We start from the raw sequence: 8,007 nt of genomic DNA on the forward strand, positions 1-8,007 counted from the left end.
AAAAGAACAAGACATGGCAGCCGAAAATAACAACAATGGTGGAGATGCAAGGAAGATGCATGGTGACTTTACTGCACCCACTTCTGACTTCTATGGAAGAAGTATCTCAATTCCTGCAATTGGAGCAAAAAACTTTGAGCTTAAGCCTCAATTAGTTTCTCTAATGCAGCAGAATTGCAAGTTTCATGGACTTCTATTGGAATATCCTCATCAGTTTTTAGCTGAATTCTTGCAAATCTGTGACACTGTTAAGACCAATGGGGTTAATCCTGAGGTCTACAGACTTATGCTTTTCCCCTTTGCTGTAAGAGACAGAGCTAGGACATGGTTAGACTCACAACCTAAAGAAAGCCTAAACTCTTGAGAAAAGTTGGTCAATGCTTTCTTGGCCAAATTCTTTCCACCTCAAAAGTTGAGCAAGCTTAGAGTGGAAGTCTAAACCTTCAGACAGAAGGAAGGTGAATCCCTCTATGAAGCTTGGGAAAGATACAAGCAATTGATCAGAAGGTGTCCTTCTGACATGCTTTCAGAATGGAGCATCTTATGTATATTCTATGATGGTCTGTCTGAATTGTCCAAGATGTCATTGGATCACTCTACTGGTGGATCTCTTCATCTGAAGAAGACGCCTGCAGAAGCCCAGAAACTCATTGAAATGGTTGCAAATAACCTGTTCATGTATAGTTCTGAAAGAAATCCTGTGAATAAAGGGACAACTCAGAAGAAAGGAGTCCTTGAGATTGATACTCTGAATGCCATACTAGCTCAGAATAAAATATTGACTCAGCAAGTCAATATAATTTCTCAAAGTCTGACTGGAATGCAAGCTGCATCCAGCAGTACTAAAGAAGCTTCCTCTGAAGAAGAAGCTTATGACCCTGAGAATCCTGCAATGGAAGAGGTGAAATACATGGGAGAATCCTATGGAAACACCTATAATCCTTCATGGAGGAATCATCCTAATTTCTCATGGAAGGATCAGCAGAAGCCTAATCAAGGCTTCAATAATAATAATGGTGGGAGAAATAGGTTTGGCAATAGTAAGCCTTTTCCATCATCTTCTCAACAACAGACAGAGAATTCTAAGCAGAGCCTCTCAAACTTAGCAACCATAGTCTCTGATCTATCTAAGACCACTCTTAGTTTTATAACTGAAACAAAGTCCTCCATCAGAAATTTGGAGGCACAAGTGGGTCAGCTGAGTAAAAAAGTTACTGAAATCCCTCCTAGTACTCTCCCAAGCAATATAAAAGAGAATCTAAAGAGAGAGTGCAAGGCCGTCAATATAACCAAAATGGCCGAACCCATAGAGGAGGAAGAGGCAGTTATTTCCAGTGAGGAAGACCTCAATGGACGTCCGCTGACCCCTAAGGAGTTTCCTATTGAGGAACCAAAGGAATCTGAGGCTCATAGAGAGACCATAGAGATTCCACTGAACTTACTGTTGCCATTTATGAGCTCTGATGAGTATTCTTCCTCTGAAGAGGATGAAGATATTATTGAAGAGCAAGTTACTCAGTATCTAGGAGCAATCATGAAGCTGAATGCCAAGTTATTTGGTGATGAGATTTGGGAGGATGAACCTCCATTGCTCATTAATGAACTGAAAGCTTTGGTTCAACAAAAATTACCTCAGAAGAAACCGGATCCCGAAAAGTTCTTAATACCTTACATCATAGGCACCATGACCTTTAAGAAGGCTCTGTGTGACCTTGGTTCAAGTATAAACCTCATGCCACTCTCTGTAATGGAGAAACTAGGGATCTTTGAGGTACAAGCTACAAGAATTTCACTAGAGATGGCAGAAAATTCAAGAAAACAGGCTTATGGACTTGTAGAGGATGTCTTAGTGAAGGTTGAAGGCTTTTACATCCCTGCTGACTTCATAATCCTAGACACTGGGAAGGACGAGGATGAATCCATTATCCTTGGAAGACCCTTCCTAGCCACAGCAAGAGCTGTGATTGATGTGGACAGAGGAGAGTTAGTCCTTCAATTGAATGAGGACTACCTTGTGTTTAAGGCTCAATGATCTTCTTCTGTAACCATGGAGAGGAAGCATTAAAGGCTTCTCTCAATAGAGAGTCAAGCAGAGCCCCACACACTCAACTTCTAAGTTTGGTGTTGGGAGGCCATCATCAAGCTCTGAATTTCTGTGAGGCTCTCTGAGAGCTCACTGTCAAGCTATTGACATTAAAGAAGCGCTTGTTGGGAGGCAACCCAATATTATTTGATTATATTTATTTATTTTCCATTGTTATTTTATGTTTTCTTTAGGTTGATGATCATGTGAAGTCATAAAAATAGCTGCAGAACTAAAGCAAAATGAAAAATAGCATAAAAAATAGCACACCCTGGAGGACAGGCTTACTGGCATTTAAACGCCAGTAAGGATAGCAGAATGGGCGTTTAACGCCCAGCCTGGCAGCATTCTGGGTGTTAAACGCCAGAATGGACAGCACTCTGGGCGTTTAACGCCAGAAAAGGGTGTCTGGCATCTGGCTGGCATTAAACTCCAGAAATGGCAGACAGACTGGCGTTTAACGCCAGAAAAGGGTGTCTGGCTGGCGTTAAACGCTAGAAAGGGGCAGCAGACTGGCGTTTAATGCCAAGAAAGGTAGCAGAGATGGCGTTAAATGCCAGGATAGGCACACAGTGGGCGTTTAAATGCCAGAATGGTGCAGGGAGCAAAATTCCTGAACACCTCAAGATCTGTGGACCCCACAGGATCCCCACCTCTTCTTCTCTCCTCTTCACACATTTCCATAACACTTTTTCCCAAATACCCTTGACCAATCCCATCATTAACTCTTCCCCAAATACCCTTCACCTATCAAATCCTACCCTCTTTCCCATATTCTCTTCACCACTCACATCCATCCATCATAAACCTCACCTACCTCACCATTCAAATTCAAACCATTTCCTTCCCAAACCCACCCATTCTCACATGGATTCCCTCTCTCTCTCCTACCCTATAAATACCTCCTCCTCACTACCTTCACTTTCACACATCACAAACACTTCTTTCCCCCTTGGCTGAAACCATGACCCCCCTCCATCTCCATCATTTCTTCTTCTTCTACTCATTTCTTTCTTCTTTTGCTCGAGGACGAGCAAACCTTTTAAGTTTGGTGTGGAAAAAGCTCTGCTTTTCTATTTTTCCATAACCACTAATGGCACCTAAGACTGGAGAAACCTCTAGAAAGAGGAAAGGGAAGGCAATTACTTCCACCTCTGAGTCATGGGAGATGGAGAGATTCATCTCAAAGGTCCATCAAGACCACTTCTATGAAGTTGTGGCCAAGAAAAAGGTGATCTCTGAGGTCTCCTTCAAGCTCAAAAAGAGTGAATATCCGGAGATCCGACATGAGATTCAAAGAAGAGGTTGGGAAGCTCTCACCAACCCAATCCAACAAGTCAGAATCTTAATGGTTCAAGAGTTCTATGCTAATGCATGGATCACTAGGAACCATGACCAAAGTATGAACCCAAACCCAAAGAATTGGCTCACAATGGTTCGGGGGAATTACTTGGATTTTAGTCCGGAAAATATAAGGTTGGCATTTAACTTGCCAATGATGAGAGGAGATCCTCATCCTTCCACTAGAAGGGTCAACTTTGATCAAAGGTTGGACCAAGTCCTTAGGGACATCTGTGTGGAAGGAGCTCAATGGAAGAGAGATTCAAGAGGCAAGCCGATTCAACTAAGAAGGCTTGACCTCAAACACATGGCTAGGGGATGGTTGGAGTTCATCTAACGATCTATCATTCCTACTAGCAACCGGTCTGAAGTTACAATAGACCGGGCTATCATGATCCATAGCATCATGAATGAAGAGGAAGTAGAAGTTCATGAGATCATACCTCTAGAACTCTACAAGGTGGCGGAGAAGCCCTCTACTTTGGCAAGGTTAGCCTTCCCTCATCTCATCTATACACTATGCAATTTAGCTGGAATTGTCATAGAGGAAGACATCCTCATTGATGAGGACAAGCCCATCACTAAGAAGAGGATGGAGCAAACAAGAGAGCCCACTCATGGACCTCAATAAGAGCATGAGAAAATTCCCCATCAAGAAATCCCTGAGATACCTCAAAGGATGCACTTTTCTCCATTAAACTACTGGGAGCAAATCAACACCTCCTTAGGAGAATTGAGTTCCAACATAGGGCAACTAAGGATGGAGCACCAAGAGTATTCCATCATCCTCCATGAAATTAAAGAAGACCAAAGAGCCATGAGAGAGGAGCAAAAAAGGCAAGGAAGAGACATAGAGGAGCTCAAGCACTCAATAAGAACTTCAAGAGGAAGAACTAGCCGCCATCACTAAGGTGGACCCGTTCTTTAATTTTCTTGTTCTTATTCTTCTATTTTTCGAAATATATGCTTTATGTTTTGTCTATGTTTGTGTCTTTATTATATGATCATTAGTGTCTAGTGTCTATGTCTTAAAGCTATGAATGTCCTATGAATCCTTCACCTTTCTTAAATGAAAAATGTTTTTAACTGCAAAAGAACAAGAAATGCATGGTTTCGAATTATATCTTGAAATTAGTTTAACTATTTTGATGTGGTGGCAATACTTTTTGTTTTCTGAATGAATGATTGAACAGTGCATATTTTTGAATTTGTTGTTTATGAATGTTAAAATTGTTGGCTCTTGAAAGAATAATGGAAAAAGAGAAATGTTATTGATAATCTAAAAAATCATAAAATTGATTCTTGAAGCAAGAAAAAGCAGTGAAAATCAAGGCTTGCGAAAAAAAATGGCAAAAAAAAAAAGAAGGAAAAAGAAAAAGCAAGCAGAAAAAGCCAATACCCCTTTAAACTAAAAGGCAAGGGTAAAGAGGATCCAAGGCTTTGAGCATTAATGGATAGGAGGGCCCACAGGAATAAAATCCTAGCCTAAGCGGCTAAATCAAGCTGTCCCTAACCATGTGCTTGTGGCGTGAAGGTGTCAAGTGAAAAGCTTGAAAATGAGTGGTTAAAGTCGTGATCCAAAGCAAAAAGAGTGTGTTTAAGAGCTCTGGGCACCTCTAACTAGGGACTCGAGCAAAGCTGAATCACAATCTAAAAATGTTCACCCAGTTATGTGTCTGTGGCATTTATGTATCCGGTGGTAATATTGGAAAACAAAATGCTTAGGGTCACAGCCAAGACTTATAAAGTAGCTGTGTTCAAGAACCAACATACTGAACTAAGAGAATCAATAACACTATTTGAATTCTAAGTTCCTATGGATGCCAATCATTCTGAACTTCAAAGGATAAAGTGAGACGCCAAAACTGTTCAGAAGCAAAAAGGCTACAAGTCTCGCTCATCTAATTAAAGCTAATCTTCATTGATAAGTTTGGAATTTATTGTATTTTCTCTTCTTTTTATCCTATTTTGTTTTTAGTTGCTTGGGGACAAGCAACAATTTAAGTTTGATGTTGTGATGAGCGGATAATTTATACCCTTTTTGGCATTGTTTTTACATAGTTTTTAACATGTTTTAGCTACTTTTTATTATATTTTTATTAGTTTTTATTCAAAAATCACATTTCTGGACCTTACTATGAGTTTGTGTGTTTTTCTATAATTTCAAATATTTTCTGGCTGAAATTGAGGGACCTGAGCAAAAATCTGATTTAAAGGCTGAAAAAGGACTACAAATGTTGTTGGATTCTGACCCTCCTGCACTCAAAGTTGATTTTCTGGAGCTATAGACACCCAATTGGTGTGCTCTCAATTGCGTTATAAAGTAGACATCCTGGGCTTTCCAGTAATATATAATAGTTTATACTTTACTCGAGATTTGATGGCCCAAACTGGCATCCAAAGACAGCCTAAAACATCTTGGCGTAAAACGCACAAACTGGCACCAGAATTGGAGTTAAACGCCCAAACTGATACCAAAGCTGGCGTTTAACTCCAAGAACAGCCTATGCACGTGTAAAGCTCAAGGCTCAGCCCAAGCACACACCAAGTGGGCCCCAAAAGTGGATTTCTGCACTATCTGCACTTAGTTACTCATTTTCTGTAAACCCAGGTTACTAGTTTAGTATAAAAACTACTTTTAGAGATTTATTTTATATCGAATGCTATCATAGACCATTGTACACGTTTTAGGGGCTGGCCTCACTGCCAGGCCTAGACCTTTTTCACTTATGTATTTTCTACGGTGGAGTTTCTACACCCCATAGATTAAGGTGTGGAGCTCTGATGTTCTTCATGAATTAATGCAATTACTACTGTTTTCTATTCAATTCACGCCTACTTCTTCTCCAAGATATACTCTCATACTTAATTCCGTTAAGTCAGAATGAAAGGGTGACCCATGACAATCACCCAATCTTCGTTACTCGCTTAGCCAAGATCCGCGTGCCTGACAACTACAAAGCGGTCTACATGATGTTCAACGTAGTCATTGGACGACAGCTAGAGTATATTCTCTTGGATATCTAATGCAAGTACCGAGTCCGTGAGATTAGTATCTTCGTGGTATAGGCTAGAAACATTGACAGCATTCCTGGGATCTAGAAAGTCTAAACCTTGTCTGTGGTATTCCGAGTAGGATCCGGGAAGGGATGACTGTGACAAGCTTCAAACCTGCGAATGTTGGACGCAAGTGACAGTGTGCAAAAGGATCAATGGATTCTATTCTGATGCTAGTGGGAACCAACAGATGATTAGCATGCGGTAGTGATGAGCGGATAATTTATACGCTTTTTGACATTGTTTTTAGTATGTTTTTAGTAGGATCTAGTTACTTTTAGGGATGTTTTCATTAGTTTTTATGTTAAATTCACATTTCTGGACTTTACTATGAGTTTGTGTGTTTTTCTATGATTTCAGGTATTTTCTGGCTACAATTGAGGGACTTGAGCAAAAATCAGATTCAGAGGTTGAAGAAGGACTGCTGATGCTGTTGGATTCTGACCTCCCTGCACTCAAAATGGATTTTCTGGAGCTAAAGAACTCAAAATGGCGCGCTTCCAATTGCGTTGGAAAGAAGACATCCAGGGCTTTTCAGCAATGTATAATAGTCCATACTTTGCCCAAGTTTAGACGACGCAAACTGGCATTCAACGCCAGTTCTCTGCCCAATTCTGGCGTCCAGCGCCAGAAACAAGCTGCAAAGTGGAGTTCAACGCCCAAACTGGCACAAAAACTGGCGCTCAACTCCAAGAAGGACCTCTACACGTGCAACACTCAAGCTTAGCCCAAGCACACACCAAGTGGGCCCGGAAGTGGATTTATGCATCAATTACTTACTTCTGTAAACCCTAGTAGCTAGTTTATTATAAATAGGACCTTTTACTATTGTATTAGAGATCTCTGGTCTCAGTTTTAATCCATTGTTCATCTTAAGAGACTATTGATCACGTTTAGAGGGCTGGCCTCTCGGCCATGCCTGGACCTTCACTTATGTATTTTCAACGGTAGAGTCTCTACACTCCATGGATTAAGGTGTGGAGCTCTGCTGTTCCTCAAGAATTAATGCAAAGTACTACTATTTTCTATTCAATTCAACTTATTCCACTTCTAAGATATTCATTCGCACTTCAACCTGAATGTGATGAACGTGACAATCATCATCATTCCCTATGAACGCGTGCCTGACAACCACTCCCGTTCTACCTTCAATTGAACGAGGATCTCTTAGATTACTAATACAGGAGACCGAGTCCGAGATATTGGGATCTTCGTGGTATAAGCTAGATTGATGGCGGCATTCATGAGAATCCGGAAAGTCTAAACCTTGTCCGTGGTATTCCGAGTAGGATTCTGGGATTGAATGACTGTGACAAGCTTCAAACTCGCGAGTGCTGGGCATAGTGACAGACGCAAAAGGATAGTAAATCCTATTCCAGTATGATTGAGAACCTCCATATGATTAGCCATGCAGTGACAGCGCATCAGACCATTTTCACAGGGAGGAATAGGATGCAACCAACGACAAAGGTGATGCCTCCAGACGATTAGCCGTGCTGTGACAGAGCATTTGGATCATTTTCCCG

The 8,007-nt window shown here is 41.0% G+C and overlaps 1 non-coding gene across 1 annotated transcript; it reads right to left on the reverse strand.

The window, feature by feature from the left end:
• Positions 1–418: 418 nt before the first annotated feature.
• Positions 419–526, reverse strand: LOC112780318 (small nucleolar RNA R71). Its single transcript, XR_003191163.1, has one exon. It is a non-coding gene; the product is annotated as a small nucleolar RNA R71 (small nucleolar RNA).
• Positions 527–8,007: the final 7,481 nt, after the last annotated feature.

This window comes from Arachis hypogaea, chromosome 19, assembly GCF_003086295.3.
Source record: "Arachis hypogaea cultivar Tifrunner chromosome 19, arahy.Tifrunner.gnm2.J5K5, whole genome shotgun sequence".
NCBI lineage: Eukaryota > Viridiplantae > Streptophyta > Magnoliopsida > Fabales > Fabaceae > Arachis > Arachis hypogaea.